Source organism: Furipterus horrens, unplaced genomic scaffold (assembly GCF_987537825.1).
Source record: "Furipterus horrens unplaced genomic scaffold, mFurHor1.1.pri manual_scaffold_4, whole genome shotgun sequence".
Taxonomy (NCBI): domain Eukaryota; kingdom Metazoa; phylum Chordata; class Mammalia; order Chiroptera; family Furipteridae; genus Furipterus; species Furipterus horrens.
In genome coordinates, this window is record NW_028327174.1 from 104139661 (window position 1) to 104161617 (window position 21957).

Sequence of the window (21957 nt, forward strand, 5' to 3'; positions counted from 1 at the left end):
GGTCTCAGGGTGGGTTCTGCAAGAAGCAGACTCTGAAAGTTTAGTGTGAAGGATGTTTATTAGGGGGCAGTCTGAGATTTACAAATTCCTACAAAAGAAGGAAAGGAAGCAGGATTAGGCAAGAGAGAAGCTGAGGGGCAAGTCAGGCGTGGTGATAACTTTGGTCAACTCCACAGAAGTTAAATTGGCTTGTTAGAGAAGTCCCATATTATACTACAATGGCTGGTCATACATTCAGTATGTGGGCTTTCCTTGGAAGGGTATAAAGCCAGCTGGAGCAACTCTCTTAGTGCTAAAGAAGTTACTGAAGAGGCTGAGAGCTGAAGGCTCTTTGCTGACACACCCTGACAGTTGGGGTAAGGAGTCTTTCATTGAAATGAAATCTGGGTGATGGATCATAGTGTTCATTATACAGTAAAATATATTTCTTGCTCATTTAACAGTCATGGCATGTGTTTAATTAGGGAAGTAGGCCTTCTTCCATGAAGTCACCCAAGGACTGGGCTCCTTCCATCTGTGGTGTCACCAAAACATAGGACTTCACTGTCATTTGCATCCAATGAGAAGAAGATAAAAAAGCATGGAACAGCACCCATGGAGGATTTTTAGGCCAGGTCTGAGAGTGACACAAATCATTTCTGTTCTTATTCCTCTGATGTGGTAACTGCAAGGAAGGCTGTGTGCCAGGAAGGAGAGAAATGGATTTTGAGGAACAGATAACAGTCTCTACCACAGATGCTCTTATGCCCCATGTCACTGCTTGGCTTCTGACGCCATATTGTCTCACTGCAGACAACCCCCTAGAAAGTGGTTGCTTTTCCCATGGGCAGTGGCCTCCTCCTCATCACTCACTTCCAAATCCTGATGAACATTATTCTCTCATTATCTATTCCATTATCTACTCATGTCCTCAAAATCCCCTTGGTTTACTTTTTATATTGAAGACTGTAAGTCTTCTTCGGGGTAGGTAGTACCCCCTCATAATGCTTCTCCCTCAAGCCCCATAAGCCTCCTCTCCTTAGAGCATTTCCAATTGGGCAACTTTCCAAGACTCTGTTCTCTTTCCTCATCTCTCAAGGTAAGACACAGAACTCATAGAGACACCCTCACACCCTTGTCGTGTACTCCTGAAGTTTTTCTTACTCTTAACTGTGCTTAACACATGCAACTGCCATGAGTTTCTCACTTTTTATTTTTAGTATGTTCTGTTTGAGCTAATTGTTTCACTGCTTTCTGCAGCTGGTTTTAAGGGTCCAATTGGCAGGAAATTTAAGCAGAATTCTTTGCACATGGTTTAAAATGTAGAGCTTATATATTTAGGCATTGAGTAAGTTCTTCCCTCCTTCTCTGCCTCCTTTCCTTCCTCCCTTCTCCCTGTGTCATAGATGGCCACTTGACTACCAAAGGCTCATGCTCTCTTTCGACTTTGTGAGTTCTTGCCCCACCAACCCCCTTCCCTGCTTGTGACTAAGGGATGCCATTCAACTATTTGAGCCAACAGAATGGGAATAGAAGTCATTTGTGTCACTTAGGGCCAAGATAGTAACTTTACCATGCCCCGTTTCCTGTTTGTAGTGACCTTAAGGGAACACATGTTGAAAATGGCAGTGCCACAAGTTGAAGGAAGGCTGGATCCCTGAGTTACTACTTGGAGGAGAGCTGCCCAATCAAGCACATCTGTTTCAGCCTTTGCATGGGTCTTTGCGTAAATTGGGCTTATTTGATACTGGACTTGCATTTAACTTATTCTGACTAATGAACTTCTCTTCCTACTATTGCAAATCACTAAGCTGGGTATTAAGGATGCAAAGATAAATAGAACATGGTCCCTACACTCAAGAAGCTCACAACTTAGGGGGAGAAATAGATGTATGCTTACATATTTTGTTACAACGCGTAAAGTGCTGCTTTACTTGTATGTACAGAATATTATGGGGAGTAGAATAGGATGCTTAAGCCAGTCTACATGGGGATGAGGGTAGGAGTGGAAAGGATGATTAGAAGTCAGCTAGGTGACAGGTATTTCAAAAAGATGGGCTTGAACAAAGGTGAAAGCAAGAGAAAGCAAGTTCATGGACATATGTGTGTGGTGGGGTGAGAGAAGGGAGAAAGAGCATAACAAACTATGAAATTTGATTACAGTGGTTCTATAGGAGAAGTTTACTTTGGAGAGACAATCACAACAAAATCTCTAATGTAATTAAAGCTCTACTTAAAAGTAATAGTTGTTCTGTGGGAGCTTAATACCTCTGACTCTCCATGGAAAAAATTTTGGGGACCCAACTTTGAAGGTTTATTTTCATATAATCCTTAAACTCTAATGAATGATTAATTCTAATGGAGCATGGCTCTACTTAAAGGGAAACTAATTGCTATTTCAGAGAAAGACTATTGTATGTGTTTTTCATTTCCTGTGTACTTAGCAAATCTGCTTTTTATAGGGTATCACCTATTTGTGCTGCTTTACAAGGACTTCTGGTAGCCATAGGACAAAAGGCCTAGATTAAGTTCTACCTAGCTCTACTGATAGTATTACATTGAAGCATATGAGATGGTCATTATTTGATTGTTTTATACTTAAAAGATGACAATTTTATAAGGTTCTATCTGATATAATCATGGATAGTAGATTGAATTCTTTGTCCCAACTTTTTACTCCCTATAGTATTATACTTTCAATCCTTGTCCTAGCCTTATCATAGGAGCACTGACTTCCCCGCTTCTTGACTTTGGCCTTTCCCATGGAATTTTCTTTGGGCAATGGGATGTAAGCAGAGGCTTGAAATGTGCTTGTGCAGTTGGCTATTTCTTGAGTTTTTATATCACTAAGAGGAGTACACGCTCCCATGTAGCCCCTGTGCCTTCAGGCTGGGCCTGGAAGGAAGGAGGTTTTATCTTGATTCTAAGAAGGTATCCAAGCCAGGGATATTTCTCTCCTACCTCTCATGGTTATCATCATGTTGTCTGGATCTGGGACAGCCATCTTGGGACCATTACAGGAGCATGACTTAAAGAAAAATCATTGTCCAGAGGGTGGTAGAGAGTCAGGATAGGAGAAATATCTATTCTGATGATGTCACTGAGCTGCTGAATCAACCGATTAACCAACCCTGGAACCACCCAGTCTGCATGCTCCTTGCTATAGAAGATATAAACATTCCCATTTTAAAAACCACTTTGTTAGGGTTTTTATTTCTAGTAGTTACTAGCGTCCCAGTGGATCACTCAAGGACCATATATGTCATGACTTTTAATTGATAGAGATGGTTAAGTTTGAAAAAGTCACAAGTAAAAAATTGAATAATTATCCCTACCTTACAGTTTAAGATTGATGATGCTGGAAAAGGTCCTTTGAGGGTTGGATCAAGTACTTCTTTTGGCCTGAATGAATAATTTTGGTTCATTATCAAATTCCGTCATGATATTATTTTCACTTTTAAAAGTCCATTTCTTTAAAGGAAGGCAACAGGTCTAAAGGGCTAGAAATTGTGTATGATACATTTTGTTGGTCTGGGGCTTACAAATGAGGCTAATTCATGATTAATTTCCAGCACAGCTCTTAACCCTCTGGCACCAATAGGGAAAAAGTAACACTGCACAGTTGAAGGAGCAGTGTATTTGGAGTTCATAAGTTCTGAGGTCAAGTCATGGCTAGCTGGGGTGATCTTGAGCAAATCACTTAATGTCTGTAAGCCTCAGTATCCTCACCTGTAAAATAGGGATAATGATATTGATTTCAAGTTTTGGGAGTGGAATATAAAGTATCTGGCACATAATATGGCTCTCTACATAATCGCTGCCTTCATTCCCATTTGCAAGGGAAAAATATATATTTGATTATAAAGACGACTAGGATAAAAATTATGAGTGGCTGGGCTACGAAAAGCCCATGCCTTCCTGTTATCAGTAGCAGTCACTTTTGTAAACCAGGAGCAAGTCAGAGCTGTCCTCCTAGAAAGTACTATGTGTTCTCAGGAAGAAAGATGAAACAGTAACAGAAGAAGATATTATAGCTACCCTCACATCTGTTCCCCAAATCATGTATCTATTTTTAATGTAAAATATATGACAAGCTAGACATCTTTGAATATAGCAAGTTATTTTTAGATTCTTTTGCATGTAAACTCAGGATGTATGCTTCTTTTTCTCTAACTATTCTAAATGTCTTTTTCCCAGGACATCTCTCCCAGGTAGGATAAGATGTTTTTTTCAGTTGTCTGGAATTTGGTGATGTCAGTTCTTTTGGGCAGTGTGTGCATACACACATGTGCACACACACAGTTCCTTTAATGGTGAGAATTCAAAGCTATCTGGAGGAATTCAAGCTCCATGAACAAAATAGAAATCCCCTATCCTCTGTGTCATCCTGACACTGACTTCTGCTGGTTTCTTTGTACCTTTCTTTTGTCTTGCAACAGTGCCTAAAAATCAGGAATTGCCTTTGGGCTGCACGAGCTAATGCTATGGCCCAACAGGTTGGGCAGCTCATGATGTCAAGTGCATACTTCAATAGCTGGAATGGGGCCTCGGGCTGACGGATAGGCTTGAGGTAGACTCATCAACTCATAGACTACTTTACAGAGAGAAAAGTTAGGTCTAAAGAGGTAAAAATGATTGCCTAGTCTCTAGGAAACTGGTGCCAGTGAAAGGCAAGATGACTGTCAACATTATACGACATCATTCATCACACATTTTGTCTATGTTAGTTACCATTCTAGGCAATGTGGATACAGCAGTGAGCAAAATCCTAACTTCCAGTAACTTATATTCTGGAGAAAGAGACAGATAGTAAATAAAGAAAGTAAGTAACAGATAGAGTATAAGGGCTTTGGAAAACAGAGCAGGAAGTGGTTCTAGAAGTACATGTGGGGAATTTTGCCATCTTAAATAGGGATAGTTGAGAAAGACTCTCTGAGGTGAGGTTTGAGAAAAGACTTGATGTAAGATCTAGGGCACGAGGATCCCAGGCAGAAGGAGCAGCCAGTGCCATGGCCTGGAGGTGGGGATATGCCTGGAGTGCTCGAGAGAAAGCAAAGAGGTCTGTGAGGCTGAAATGTAGTGAGCAGAAGGGTGTCATCAGATGGCATCAGGGAGAGAATCGGTGGTCCAGATGGGTGGCTCCTTGGAACACTGTAGGATAGGAAAATTTTTATCAGAAGTCCAGCTCCTCTGGAGTGTCAGGCTGTGAAGGTGGTCCGTGAAGTTTGGGGAAACTATAACGAGTGGAGGAGGAAGTAAGAGGAGCACATTCAGAGGCAGCAAAGCCTTCTTACCTCCTGACTTCTCCTGTCTGTGCAAATTGGGGGGAGAGGGTGCTGCAAAGAGCCAAGGATCCTGTGGCTTTTCTCCCATTTTCATGCTTGATGCCACCTCAGGAAAGTCCCTGTTTCCCAGGATCAGGTCTAAACAGGAGACACATGGTGTTTCCTACATGGCTCATTGGCTTTTTACATGACAGGTGTGTCTCGTGTCAGGAAGAGCAGCTCAAGCATGGTTGAATCTTGTCAAGAGGGCTTCTCTGTTCTGTCCTCCCTCCTGTTTCAGCTAATCCTTGGCTCCGTGCTTGTGAGCATCTGCAAAACTGGGCATGAAAGTAATCCTGCCCTCGGTTTGATAACTAGCAGACCCACAGGTGAGACAAGTCAGGAGCACAGCCAATCTGCTTAAGGAGCATGGGCAGAGACCTTGCCGATGGGGGGAGAGGGAGCGTGGGGCCCTCAGCTCCGCCACCCACACACAAAGCCAGGCTGGCAGCCTCAGCATCTGGCAGGGGCTCTGAGTCTCTGACCCCCATCTTATTCCTTCCTTCCTGAGGATTCATTAAGAATGCTTAAGGGAACACAGAAGGCTTTTTATAGGCATCCTGGATCAACCTCGATGGGGTTGCTGAAATAAAAATACTTCTGGAGTGGAAAGACCTTTAGAAATGTCCTTGCCAAAATGTTTTATTTAGCTCTTCATCACGGGACATATTGATGTAAGGTGGATCTTCCTAACACCTTCAGAGCCCAGAGGGGTGTTGTACTCATGAGATGTTTGTATGCCAAGGAAACCGGAGGAGCACTGGGGAGGGTGGCCTTGGCTTCAGTGCTAACACATTTAACCTGTGGAGATTTCTAGAATCACCCAGCCAGGTCCTGTGGGGATCCTCAGCTGCACTCATTGTTTCCATGGAAACAATAGAAATTTCTTATTTAAAATAGGAGGTAACCTATGGACATCACTCTTAAAAAAAAATCTGTGTTTCATCTTTGCTTCTTGATCTAGGGCCAGCTTTTTCTGTTGTCTCCTTTTTGGAATTTGAAATAAAGAGCTAAAGCAAAACTCCTAAAAGGGAAAAGGACTTCCTCTCTGAGCCCAGACAGGCATGAGGAACTGGTTTTAGAGTAGCAAGTTTTAACTAGCAGCTCTGTTCATGACACTGAGACCCCACACCAAGCTCGTCTTTAAGTGGCCCCCTGAGATTGTCTTCCTGTTTTCCGGTGTAACTGTCTGGACTTCTAAATTACAGGGGGAACAGTCCAAGAACAGAAAAGCTGCTCTCATCTGCTTTTGGGCCTGCCACAAACCAGAGAGAGAAGATGTGAACATCTTGAGATTTCCAGTGTGGCCTCTTATACCTGCTGGCTGGAATAATATTGACAAGATAAGGAGGAAGGGCACGAGCACTTACAGGGACTGAGTAGAAACTTTGTTCTTTTCATGTTCATCAGCATGTCTTTGTCACTACTGATAAATCAAGCATGTCATCTTTTCTACTACCTCAGTACCTGGCATCAAGAGCACTATGTAATGGAAGTAATGGAAGGAATGCCCTGCAGCTGGGGTCAGAGTCCAGGTTCTGGTCCTGATTTTGCCTCAGTGAGCTGTGTGACCTTGGATGAGTTGGTTGCCTTCTCTGGGCTTCACTTGATTCATCAGTAAAGGGAGAGGAGGAGGGATACTAGGTGATTATTAAAAAACTTTTTTTTATTGTGGTAAAAAACACAATGTAACATTTATCATTGTAACCATTTTTAAGTGTACAGTTCAGTGGTGTTAATATAGTCACATTGTTGTAAAACAGAACTCCAGAACTTTCTCATCTTGTAAAACTGGAATTCTACATCCCTTAAACAACAACTCCCAGCCCCTAGTAACCTCCCTTCTACTTTCTGTTTCTATGAATTTGACTGCTTTAGATACCTCATGTAAATAGAACCATACTATACTTGTCCTTTTGTGACTGGCTGTTTCACTTAACACAATGCCTTCAGGTGTCATTCATGTCATAGCATCTGTCAGAATTTCATTTCTTTTAAAGGCTGAATAATATTCTTTTGTATGTATATACTACATTTTGTTTATCCAATCATCTGCTGATGGACATTTGGGTTGTTCCCAATTCTTGGCTACGGTGAGTAATGTTTCTATAAACATTGATGTACAAGTACAGTATTTGTTTAAGTCCTTCTTTTCAATTCTAGATGTAGGATGCTGGATCATGTGGTAGTTCTATTTTTAATTTTTTGAGAAACTACCATATCTTTTGTCAAGGTGGCTGCACCATTTTACATTCTCACCAGCAAACCACAAAAGTTTAAATCTTTGTTTCTTTGTTTCTTTGTTTCTTTCTCTCTTTCTTTCTTTCTTCCTTTCTTTTTCTAAGTATGTTTTATTGATTATATTGTTACAATAGTTCCAATTTTTCCCCTTTGCTCCCCTCCACCCAGCACCCCCCTCCCTCAGGAACCCCCCCAAGTCCATGCCCATGGGTCGTACATACAAGCTCTCCCACTTCACCCTTTCATATATTCTTCTTTTTAAAATTAATTAATTAATTAATTTATCAATAAAAAAATAACAATCCCTCCCTCTCAGACTTAAGACCCTTTATAATCTTATGAAGTACAATGGGTGAAGGTCTCGAGCTCCTCTAGCTGCTTCAAGCTGGACATGGTCGTCGTCCTACCTACCCTTGGGTCCAGAAATCCCTAATAAGAGTGGGGTTATGGAGGGGAGGGTGGCCTTCCCGCATTGGGAAGGATCGTGCAGAATCCAGGTTGGTTGGCTGTCCCCAGACAACAGTGTGCTTGATTTAAAAGGCTGGCATCCTTGTTGTATTCTGGGGGCAACAGATTTGGCAACAGGGTTAAAAGACATCATTCAAACCATAACTCCTAGATGACAAAAGGCAGGGATTAATTTTTCAATGTCCCACATTAGGGAAAAAAAAGGCTTCTTTGGAGGAAGGTGTGCCAGGCACATCTCACCTGTCCAAAACCCTTTTGCCCACTATACTTCGTTTGGGCTGAGGGAAATATTTTAGGTTTCCCCCCTCTCAGACCTCTGGGCTCTTTCCGTCCAAGCCATTAGGATAGAAAAGAGAAACTAGTTTTAAAGTGAAGCCCACAGACCATCCCATACTTCACCAACCCAGCCACTTAGTTCAGCCAAACCATTGAGTCTCAGGAGGCAGCGCTGCAGACAGAATTAAGTGAGACCTATACGTGCAGACAATCACTCAGATAATGAGATCATAGGCTTATGCCCTTTGAAAGCAGGAAACACATGTTAATTTATGTTACATAACCCACAAACAAGTCTCTAATTCTGCAAGACTGTCTTATCAGGAAGACATCCAGTTGCAAGGCATTTGACATTCTTCTTGCCTGTAAATTAAACATCTTGGATGATACCACAGACATAGTTTACTTTTAAATGAAAACAAATTTTAAATGAAAAGAAACTTTAAAGATGGTTAGCTGCGCTACTTTATAGTCTACCACTGAGCATTGTGATTTTCCTTGAATCACAATTTTTCTTCCTAAGATTACCCTCCTTGTCATTAAAGGGACTGCATTAAGTCCATTTTTAATTTATTCTGTTCATTTGCAGACAACAAGACAACAAGACAACAAGAGCAGCAAATGATCACTTATGATCTTTAGTTCTGCTTTGCTGGAACTTACGCAAGGAACATTTAGAGTGACCTTCAGTCTGCCCTTCAGGGCACAGAAGCTGAGCCACGTACCTGGCATTCAGCCTTGCCTGTAAACACGTGTCTTTTCCAAGTCCTTCTGGTTTTCCATTGTGCCTCATGGTCCCTTCTAGCCATCTTTCAGGAAAACAACCTTCACTTCTTCCCTGGAAATATTGCTGTGGATCGCACAACCAATCAAGGTACCAGGCCTTTTTTCTCGTGGGCTTTTATTACTTTTGAAAGTCAATCTCAGTTCCTCAGTGCTTTTTGGTAACAACCAGAGCCCAAGCATGTCTCCTTTGGGCATGACATTCCAGTCAAAGTCTTGGTCAAAAAAACCTCTATTAACAACTGATCTTATTAGTTTTATGCAAAGAGACTTATGTCATTCCTTACTTCTTTAGAATGCCAAACTCTGGAGGGATCAGATAGGGAGAAAAATATACAGTGTGAAAAAAAATTCTTGTCCTTCTAATATTCACTGAACTTGCATTTCCATTCTTTATATTTTCATTTTTTCCCCCACTAAAATTTTTTGTTTGTTTTTCCATTACAGTTGTCCCACTTTTTTTTCCGTCTTGCTTCCTTGTACCCTGCCCCCCCTTCTCCCACAGTCAGTCCCCACCCAGTTGTCCATGTACATGAGTCATTAATACATGTTCTTGGACTAGACCCTTCCCTTTCTTACCCCCTTCTCTTCCTCTCTCCTCTCCCCTTGTTACTGTTAGTTTATTCCTTGTTTACATACCTCTGGTTCAATTTTGCTCATTTGGTTGTGTTGTTCATTAGTTTCCCATAATAGGTGATAGCATAAGGTATTTTTCTTTCATTGCCTGGCTTATTTCACTAAGCATAATTTTCCCCATTTGTACTTGTGTTCCTCTGTCTCTCTCTGTTTCTTCATCTTCTTAAAGCAGATGCTTTAGCATCTCTTTCAGTGATGGTTTTGTGGAGATGTATTCTTTTAGCCTTCTTTTGTCTTGCAAACTCCTTATTTCACCTTCCATTTTGAATGAGAGCCTTGCTGGTTAGAGTATTCTTGGTTGTAGGCCTTCGTTTTTCATTGATTGGAATATTTTTTGCCATTCCCTTTTGGCTTGTAGTGTTTCTGTTGAGAAATCCGATGATGGCCTTATTGGAGCTCCCTTGTATGTTATTAGTTGTTTCTCTCTTGCTGCTTTTAGGATTCTCTCTTTGTCTTTGAATGTTGGCATTTTAATTATGATGTGTCTTGAAGTGGGCCTGTTGGGGTTCCTCTTCATTGGGACCCTTTGTGCTTCCTGGACTTGTGTGACTCTTTCTCTCATCATTTTAGGGAAGTTTTCTGTCATTAGTTTTTCAAAGAGATTTTCTGTCCCTTGCTCTTCTTCTCCTTCTGGAATTCCTATGATACAAAGATTATTATGTTTCATGTTGTCCTGCAGCTGTCTTAGAACCTCTTCATTCTTGTTCAGTCTTTTTTTCATTTTGTTGCACTGTCTGGAAGTTTTTGTTTACGTTGTCCTCCAGCTCGCTGATCCGATCTTCTGCTTCCTCTAGCCTGTTTTTAATTCCTTCTACTGTGTTCTTCAATTCAGAGATTGTATTCTTCATTTCCTCCTGGCTCTTATTGACAGCTTCTATGTCCTTTTTCATGCTGGTGTAATTCTCAGTAAGTTCCTTGTAGTATTTCTGGAGTTCCTTGTAGTTTCCCTGGAGTTATTCGTAGTTCCTGCTGAGCTTCTCCATAATCCATGTTTTGAATTCCATATCTGATAGTTTTCTCCTCTCTATTTCATTTATCCCTCTTTCTGGGGATTCTACCTTTCCTTTCGATGGGTGGTTGTTTCTCTGTCTCCCCATTTTTGTGACTCTTATTGTTTGTTGCTGCTTCTTAGATTGATCTGTACTTCCTGGATCTGCCCCTGGTGGCGTCAGATCATGTACCAGTCTGACCTTAGGCAGCCTGTTGGAAACTCCCAGAGATCTACTCCTTTCTTTCTCTTTCTTGATAGTAGCCATCTTAATTGGTGTGAGATGATAACTCATTATGGTCTTGATTTGCACTTCTTTGATGGTTAATGATGTTGAACATCTTTTCATGTGCTTATTGGCCATTTGTATGTCCTGTTTGGAAAAACGTCTATCCAAGTCCTTTGCCCATATTTCAGTCCAGTTATTTGATTATTTTTTGTTGTTGTTGCTGTTTTTCAGTTGTATACTAGATGACTTTATTGACCGTAAATTTTTAACATTTATAATTCTAGATTCTTACTGTCTTCAACCAACTTTTTCATCTCTCTTTCCTCTCAAGGGACAAATAATGGTGAAATGTCATAGGATATATTTGCAAGAAATTGAATCTGCCAATGACTCTGACAGACTTTTTCTTTTTTGGCATGCTGGGTTTTTGCTGCATGTAAGTAACAGGAAATGAAGGTGCATTGTTCAGGGTTTAATATAAGTGAATGTCCCTTACTTGAGAGAAAGTGTAGAGTGGAGTGGGAGTCTTTTTCCTTCTAAAACAAGTGCTGCTTCTGGGCTAACTATATGCTGGTCAATTTTCCAAGGACTTTACATGTATTAATATTAACACATTTAACCCTCAAACAACAAACTTATGATGTGATTACCAGTAGTATCTTCATTTTAGAATGATGGAACTAGGGCAGAGAGAGCAAATAATTCCCCTAAGGTCACATACAGTTGAGCCAGAGGTCTCTCTACCTCCTGTCCCTCACACCCTTAGTCACTGCCTTGGATGCAGACCCTTTTAGTCTCTATTCTATTACATAATATCATACCAGGATTTTTTTTTTTTTTTTTTTTTTTTGGCTTCCTATTTCCCTCCCTCACCTTTCAACCGTGCCGCCTGGAACTTATTAACATTTCTACAAAATGTTTTTCCTATCTTCTTCCATCAACTAAGACCTTAGTTTCGCATGAAATTCCTCATTTCCTTGTATCCTTCTCAAGGCAAAGGGATCCCCTCTCACATACCCTCTGACCCTCAGGCTGGAAGTTGGGAATTAATATCTCTCTTGCTCTCCAAAGCTGCTGCTAGACCACTGTTCTGTCCTCTCATGTAAACTCCTCATTGGCTTTGAGACTCACATCTCCTCCCTATGTCATTCCTGTCATATGTCAACCTGCTGATCAGTTTTTGCTTCACAAAAGAATTTGGCAGCAGGCTCATGTCCTTTCTCTCCCCTAACTTTTGCAAACTATCAACCAAGGTGACTTTAGTGTCCAGGCACTGACCTTCCTGACCCACTAGCTCCTCTGATCTTGATCTCTAAGCCCAGTGTTTTACTTGGCCTCTACTATGCCATGCCGGTCTTTTAATAGCCCTGCCCTTTAGTATCATCACTCAGGACTGTCTCATCCTGAAGTTTTAATCTCCAATGTCCTTCCAGTTTATTTATGCCCTTACCTCCATTAATTAGTTCATGGAGGTGTTCAGATCTTAGACTCTTCCATGCTCACCCAGTCTATATTCCCCTCTTCACTTAACCCAGACCCTAGAGTTGTCATCTGAACTATTCCTTTCATTAACATCTTCAGCAGTGTATACATCCATCTCCACCTTCTTTCCTCATGTTTTGTAGAAAGAAGTATCTCTCTTTCCTTCAAACTCAACCTGTGCCCTCATCCCTCTTTCTCTGGGGTCTTGCTCTGTCAATCCTTCACTCTCTGCTCTGTATCTGTACCCTCTTCCTAGTTCTCTATGAACATGCTCAACTCTCTCCCTTCTCCATCCATCCCTTGATACTGCACCTTTATTCTATCTTCTGTCCAACCTTGCACCTTCCTCTTCTCTAAATTTCTAGAAAGAATATCTATTTACCTATCTTTTTTCATTGCTCAGTCCACTGAAATTTGTATTCTCTTCACAAGGAATTTAGGTACATGTGAGGGTGACTTAGAAATTTGAAGTAGTGAATGGCTGGTTACTTGTACTGACTCAATGGTAGAGAAGGCCAGATTGTCTACTAAGAATTCAGGGCAAGGAGCTAGGTGAACTTGAGTAAGTGCACCTGTTGCATGATAACATTTGCAATGTGTCTGAGGGGAAAAGAAAGTGGAAAAAGATTATCAAGCACCACTCTCTGCATCCTAATTGAAGGTAAACTTGCACAGTGCCAGGAACATAGAAGATATTCAGCAAAGGAATTTCTTCTCCCTTGTTCCTTCTCTTTGGAGCTCAGTTTTTTTTCTGTGTAGCACAGGGTTAGAGCAAATGATCATCAAATTCCTTCCAGCTCTGTCTTCCTACAACAGAGTTTCTCCTAGCAATATCTTGAGTTTATAACTGCCTTGGAGACAAGCTTTTCAAAAAATGCCTACAAAAAGGCTTGTGTTCTTTCCAGAGAGCATTCTTAACAAATATCAACAACCAAAAAAATGTTTTTAAGAGACATTGAAATTCATTGCAGAATAGCCTGTTACCTCATTGTACCTCTTCTTGAGTCATCTAAACCAATGTGTGTGTGGTGATAGTGGTGTTATGAGGATTAAAGCAGTGATTTGATTTTCATCCAAGTTAGTATACGAGCATTTCAAGGAGATTTTTAGGATTTAACACATCTACCTTAAGGAATAGCTATGATTTGGTCAAATTTTAGACTAAATTACAAAAAACTGATGGTTTTTAGAGAGATGGGGGCTTTTGTGGGCAGAACTGGAAAAGAAGAATATAAAAAGAATGCAGAATTCAGCCAAGCAGTAAAGAGAATTGTTGAATGCAGCTAGGCTAGGGGTTGCTGAACTCCATCTACCCAAATTAAGCCTCTCTAAAAAGGGCCAGTCTATTTGCTATTTCAAGAGACTGTGTCATAATTCAGACCCTAAAAGACTTCCTTGTGATCTCACTATAAAATGGATGACATTTTAACCTTGAGGTTTTAGTTGAAAAATATGAGATCTTGATTAAGTTTGTAAAGAATGGGAATATTTAACAGAACTCAATTTACAGTACTTTTCGGTTTATTTGATTAGAGTTGCAAAAAGTGCTTTAAAAGCTAGGAAAGTTTTTGCTCATTATAGTTGCATATAAAACATTGGAGGCACATAAAAATAAATTTAAATATATTACATTTATAATTGTAAATTAAAATTAAGACTATTTAATCAATCTGATTTGTAAATGGGGATGAAAAGCAATTTAGTCTATCAACTGGAGTTTTCAAAAACTTGTCAGAGAATATTTGAAAGTGATATTGTTATTTCACTAGTTTTATAAATACTGTCATAGTTTGGACTGAAAGTAATGAAAACCAGGTTTTAAAATTTGTAACTTTTGTAGCTTGGATATTAATTTAAGAGCCAAGTAACTAAAAATCCTTTCTGTTGACAAAGAATTTGCCATCACTAGTAGGAAAAATAAAGACAGGGAGGATGAAAATATTGGAATGTCCAGACATGGAGAAATGCCTGGTGCTGTACAACAATCATGTCCCAGGAAGTGATGGCAGGTATATGGGGATACTGGAGTGTACTCACAATATTTTCTCTTGCAGTTTTATAATGTGAATACTTTTAAGAATGCTAAAGTGCTTATCTTTATCTTTGCATGTCTTTATTTTACAAGAAAACAGATTAGGATTAAGCCAGAACAAGGTAACACTCAAAATTGGATGGTGCATTAGCTTGATGGGGAGCATTGGTTGTTTTCTCAGCAGCTGAAATGCAATATCAGCTCTCTGTCAAGTGACTTTCTTATTTTGAATCTTTTAAAAATTGAGGATCAAAGAGAGGTAAAGAAGAAATGAGCAAAAGTCCTTAAATAATCAATAAAGTCAAATTTATATTTGTTTCTGGCTCTCTCAATCAACTTGGACAAAGCAGTGAAGTAGCAGAAACAATTATCTTTGAAATGCCCCCAGTTTCCCATTCTCTTTCCCCACTTCAACTTATGCCTCAGTTTTCTCCACTCATCAAATTACTCTCTCAGGGAGAATCTGACTATTGGTTGGCATTTTAATGTGAATTTAAGTTTAAGGGGTAGTTTTTCTCTAAGTCTTGCCTTCCATAGTACAATGGAAGTCAGATGCAAGGCTGTTCTTCTTGGGGTGAGTTAAATGGCCATCGCCTTCACTGAGACTCTTCAGGAGGGTAGGGTAGAGGTTTAAAGGCATGTGATGTTCACCTCTGCTAAGAGATTTGTGTATGAGTAGGGGGTTCTCATAATAATTAGTTTGGGACTGTCCTGATAGGTGGGATAGATGGTGGTCCTATGTATAAACCAGTAATTCCTAAACCTGACTAGTAACTACAGTCACTTGAAGAGATGTTTTTAAACAACTCTAGGCCTGACAATCCACATTCAAATTCTGATTCAGTTGCTCTGGGGTTCCACTGATGGTCAGCCCCACTGGGGGAAGTTATTGTAAGACCAGTGGTAAGTTTACTATCCTATACTGACTAAAGATGCAGGTGTATATTTATTTACATTTTTTTATTATAACACAGTTACGATTTAGGAGTACATGTTTCCTCCACTCTTACAAGTGAGCAGCAGCCCTAACTACTATATATAGGTTTTAATGATATTTAAACAACCTGTCTTGCCTTTCTCTCTGCATCTGTCTCTCTAATCATTTTCTTCTTCCTCTCTGTATTTCTCATAGGCTGCCTCAAGCTCTTTTTTACTGACTATCCATGTTTGTTTTATATTCTTTAGAAAAAGTAAAACTCAATATATCCCAATTAGTTATCAAGAACAAGGTGCTAATAATCTCTCTTCCCCTCATGGATGAAGTGATAGAAATATCTACTAGATGCCAGACCAAAGATTGGCAGTTTTACAGGTATTCTACTTCATTTTATGAACCTTGGAAGGCTGGAGTTTGACTCAGAAAATTTAATCATATTGCCTAGAATGAATCTGCTCAACATTTACTAATTTGAGTTGTTTTCATCATCAGCAAACATTGATTGAGTACCTAGCACAGGCAGGACACCAAGCCTAGTCTAGGCAGTCCTGAGCTTGCTAATTAGGTCCTGCTGCTCTTTCCATGGTACATTGTGTCTGGAGCTATTGATTAAAATCAACACATTAAAAATAAATTTTGAAAACTTTAGGTCATTGTTTAGTTTTTTAAAAAATACTGTATTCTCTTTAATCCCAGAAGTCCTAAAATTTAAAATAAGAAAAAAAGCACAAAGGAGAATCTAAAGATCATCAATAATTCTATTAATCAGAGAAAATCACTCTTAAGTCTTCCACTCTTAACCTTCTTTTTTCTAAACACTCATACACATAATATTCTTATACATTAAAAACACAGATTTGGAGGAGACTTCCAGCCAAGATAGAGGCCTAGACTGACATGCTCTATCTCCCTCCATGACTAAGAAAGGAATAAACTACCTCAAAACTAGAAATAACCAGAAGTTCCAGAAAACAAATGGAAGTCCAACGCATGAAGTTATAAAGAAGTGGTGCTTGTCCAGACGGGTAGGAGGGGCAAAGCCGTGGCAGAGAGGTCAAGCCGTGCTGTCCATGGCAGCAGTGGCAATGGTGGTGGGATGGCGGTAAGCACAGATACCCATATTTAAGGGGAGGCGAGAAGAGATTGAGGAGCACCCCTGGCTACAGACCAGACCCATCAGCTTGCGATTCCAATGCTGGGGAAGGCAGACCCCCATTGCCTGGGACTGTGAGGCCTGGAGGGGGTGGGGACAGAGGTGGAGGCTTCCAGTCTCTCAGCAGAGAGTGAATGGCAGAAATCCATCTTAGACCCCCACCCCCACAGAAAACACCACAGCATGGTGAGAAGGGTCACCTGGTTGTGATGAGAGCACCGGGCTCCGCCCTCTATAGTGTAGGAGGTGTGACAGCCCCGCCCAGGAAGCAAAGGTAAACACAAAGCTGTCAGGATGACACAGATCATGATAGAGATCCTGGTGATGCAACTGACCAGACAGGAAATATCTAATCTAATGAATCAGCAGATAGGGAATCTTTCTGAGGCACAGTTCAGAGCTTTGGTTATACAAATGCTTACAGACCTAACAGTAGATCTTAAACAAGATGGGGAAGGAATGAAGAATAGTCTTGCTAAAATGAACAAAAACACATACGAAACTAGTGGTGAGGGAAAGAAAACCAGGGCTCAAATCAACAGATCAGAACATAGGGAAGGAACAAACAGTCAACCAGTGCAGAAAGAGGAAACGAAAAGTGAGGAAACTGAGGAGAGGCTCAGAAACTTATCAGACAGCTATAAGCGGACCAACATCCGAATCATAGGGTTGCCAGAAGGTGAAGAAGAACTAGAAACTGAAAAATTATGTGAAAAAATAATGAAGAAGAACTCCCCTAACCTGGGGAAGGAAATAGACTTACAGGCTCAGGAAGCATAGAGAGTTCCAAGAAAGCTAGACCCAGGGAGAACCACACCAAGGCACATTATAATCAAAATGTTAAAAATTAAGGATAAAGAGAGAATCTTAAAAGCAGCAAGAGAGAAGAAGAGAATTATGTACAAAGGGGTCCCAATTAAACTATCAGCTGATTACTCAAAAGAAACTCTGCAGGCAAGAAGGGACTGGCAAGAAATATTCAAAGTAATGAAAAGGAAAAACCTACAACCATGATTACTCTATTCCAGAGAAGCTGTCATTCAGAATAGAAAGGCAGAGAAAGTGCTTCCAGGACAAAGTAAAACTGAAGGAGCTCATCAGATCCAAACCACTGTTATATGAAATATTATAGGGACTTGTTTAGGAGAAAGAGGATTAAAACTATGAACATTTTAATGAAAACTGTATCACAACAACCAACAGCAGAAGCTAGGGAACCAAAACAGAGGCAAACTATGTAGGCAATGAGAGTGGGAAAAGAATTATAGGTATGGGGAACATTATGGGGGGAGGTCAGCAGGGAGGAGGAAGGGGGGAAAGGGAGGGAGAAGGTACAGGAATTAAGAAGCATAGTAGGAGGGAGTGGAGTAGACAGGAAGATGTTGAGAAGAACTATATGCACAACCAATGGGCATGGACTAAGAGGGGGGGACAACTGGAGGGATGAGGGTCACTGGGTGGAGAGGAACGAAGGGAAAAGAAATTGGGACAACTATAACAGCATAATCAATGAAGCATATTAAAAAAAAGAAAATATAACAAAACAAAACAAAAAAAAACACAGACTTGACCATTCCAAGTTTATGTATCATTTTCTGTGTTTTCACAGTGGCTGTAGCATGTACAATGGTTATATGGATGAAGGTTCCATTATTTTAGCTGACCATAATTTATTTCTTTAACCATTCTCTGATTGTTGTGTGTTAGAGAGTAAACTCATGGCTGCCAGAGGGGAGACAGTTTGGGGGACTGATTGAAAGAAGTGACGATCAGTAGTTACAAAACTGTCATGGGGACGTACAGTACAGCATAGGAAATATAGTCAATAATATTCTAATAACTGTGTATGGTGTCAGGTGGGTACTGAAAATAGCAGGGGCAACACTTTGTAAAGTATGTGATTGTCTAACCACTATGCTGTACACCTGAAACTAATACAGAATAATATTAAAAGTAAACTTTAATTGAAAAATAAAAAGAAAAATACATAAAAACAAGGCTGTGTTATCTACCCCAGTTGTCCTTTAAATATCAAAGCTATAGACTAATAGTTTTAAGCATGCAAAAGGTCAGAACATATGTAATTATGATCCCATCCTGCGACTAACTGCATCTCACCAAAGATGACATGGGAAATAGGAGCAAAAACACTGATGATGAGCCCTGATTATATGCAACTCTAGGTCTAGAACTTAAACAAAGATGGGGAAAGGTGGAAGAATAACAGGTAAATATTAAACATTCTGGTAAATTAGAAATAACACAACTGAAAACATTGGAGAAGAGAGAAGGAAAAGAGAAAGTAAATAAGACCATTGATTGGCATGTAGGTAGTACATAATAATAAATGAGATTCAAAATATACCATTTAAAGTCCAAAACAATTGGGAGGGAAAAGGGGGATAATGACCATTAAAAGAAGTATTAGTATAAATAAATACAGTATAAATGAGTATAAATACAGTAAAAATAAAAACTGTCTTAAATATTGAAATATATAACAATAATAAAAACATTTTCTTATATTTACAAAAATCAACATACTAAGGATAATCTACAAACTAATAAAAATAGCCACTTAAGAGGGCTGGAGAATAGAAATGGGAGAGGGATTTATATGAGTTTACTTTTTTTTTATATGAGTTTACTTTTTAATACAGTTTTGACTTTGAGCTCTGTAAAAACGATACATATTCAAGAAAAGTTAAATCCAAAGAATAAAAAGGACAGACATTAAAATTGATTGTAAATAGAAACAGATAAATCTATACCTGTCTATCAAATTTTATATCAAATATAACTACATAGAAAATGGAATTAAAGTACATTTTTAATATATATTCATAGAATATATTCTATGAACAGAAAGAATGTTAAAGAAATATTTCATTTTACTCTAGGTTTTATTTGTGATGGTAAGTGAGATTATTTTGTGTATATTGAAGAATACAGCAAATGAGAAAATACCTTCAACTTTTTGGAAACTAGGGCTCTCATTGTGAGAGAAAATAAAATATATAAAATGGAAGAAAGAGAAAGATTTCTATGGTATTGGATTTGAATTGGAGGTATAAACTCATGATTTTTTGAAAAAATATATTTTTTGTCTCTCTGTACTGAAAGGGTCTAGAAATAGTGGCATCCTCCCAGCAATGAGCATAGCTAGAAGCCAGATCTTGGTTTCTAAATATCTGAGACAGGAAAACTACAAGATGAGCCTAGAATGACTTGTGCCAGAAACTAAAGAAGTATTCAAAGACCAATGGAATAATGTTGAAATTATGTAGAAATCAGGCTAATGGGGCTCCCATTGGACAAGTTTGGATCAATTTAAGCATCTAAACGAATAATGACAATAACGGAGATTTAAAAATGCCAGCTAATAAATGTGGAAAGAAGGATAGAAGTAGAAAATTATCTGACATGATAACATTGCAGAGCATAAATTTGATAGGACTCTGGATTAAATATATATACATATATATTATAAAGACCTTTCTGGGGCCAATTTGGAACATTTTTATTGAATTCTGTATTAGATAACATTGAATCAATGTTAAATATATTGAGAGTCGTGATTGTGGTTGTGAGGAGAATGTTCTTGTCATTAGGACACAGGCTAAACTATTAAAAAAGGTAAAGTGTCGTAATGATTGTAATACAGTTAGAACAGAACAGCAAAAACAAGTATATATAATGAGAGTCATAAAGTAAATGTGGCAAAATGTTAACAATTGGTGAATCTCGGTGAAGGTGTACAGGTGGGTGTTCATTATGCAGGGAGGCACAAATGTAGGTTTACAGTTGTTCATATGGAAAATAATGCAATAATACAAAAATAATCTCTTTCATATACTCACAACTATAAACCTACATTTGCCTGATTCTATATTGTAACTGACATTTTTGAAAATAAAAAGCAGGGTGGTGGGCAAAAGCTGCTTCATTATAGAAGACATAGATCTAATAAGATAGGTATTATAAAATTATAAAATTACAACATCAGCATTTTTAAATCTCTAGTCAAATAATAGATGTAGGCAATGATTGTCAAATCACTGCTAAAACCACTAGGTGAAAAGTTGTTGAGAAAATGTAAACCTGAGGGATAAGACTGAGAACACTTGAATCCACTAAGCAAGGTAAACATCACTCAAGTGGAGTGAACAGGCCTGAAGCACATTTGAAGTGATTTAATATGAAGCACACAGAGCCACCTGCAAAGCATTCTTGCCCTACACAAAAAAACCCTGAACTTAATTAAGACTTTAACTCTAACTATCAGTTTACAGGGGATACAGGAACATAATAAATGACACAAGAAAAATACAAGCAACCAAATCCAGAATATGAGAAATTCTACAGTACAAAATGACCTGATTTTTTTTCAACAAATAAACAGCATAATGAAGAAATTAATAGGATTACCAGGACTTAAGAGAAATAACAATTAAATCTAATATATGGAACTTTTTGCATTCAGATTTAAATAAACTGTAAAAGTAATTTTTGATATTTTAAAATTACACATAAAGGGATATTAGATGATATTAAGAAATTATTGCCAACTTGGATGGTAAAAGAATGATATGAAGGTAATCTTAACTTTAAAAATCCTTTTTTATTGATTCAAACTGAGGTATTTGAGTCAAATGATAGGATGGCTGGTATTTGCTTTAAAATATTTCAGCAAAAACAACAATGAGGTAAATAAACAAGAACTTGGCAAAGTATTGATAAACAATAAAGCTGTGTGGTAGATACATGGTGGATCATTACATTGCTCTCTTTACTTTTGTATATGTTTGAAAGTTTACATTATAAAACTATTTGAAAGCAATAACAAAGTTTGAAATGCATATATCTTTGTATACCTTTCTGATTATTTATTAGGAATAAATTCCTGGAAGTGGAACTGTGAGGTCAAAGAGTATACATGTTTTGAGAAATTTTGCTCTCTATTGACTAAAGAAAAAAAAAAAGCTGTTTTTAAACAAGATTTTATAATCATATAGTACTTTTCTCAGAAATATTTTATTCCTATCAAAGAAATCTCAAGCATCAATGAACACATGGGGTAATTTCTGTTTGTTTTGTTACTTGCCAAGGGAAAATTGCCAATGTCTCTTGTGATGGCTGTCCTTATTCTTATAGAATTATTCCTCATTACTGCCTTGTGGATGCTGAAGTGGTTACACGTCTGAGTAGGTGCTTTCACCAAATAACACTTTGGCTTAAATTTGGACTAAGAAGCTGAGTCGGCTTCCATTATTCCACATTTTTAGTTCAGAGAATTTAGGTTTTTATTTCTCATACCATACTCATCAGAGAGAGAATCTATAATGCCTGAGAATCATTGAAACATGATTCTTTTCCTGTGGGAAGCTGTAAAGACTCAACACAGGTGGAAGTTATGCTTGGGGAAAAAC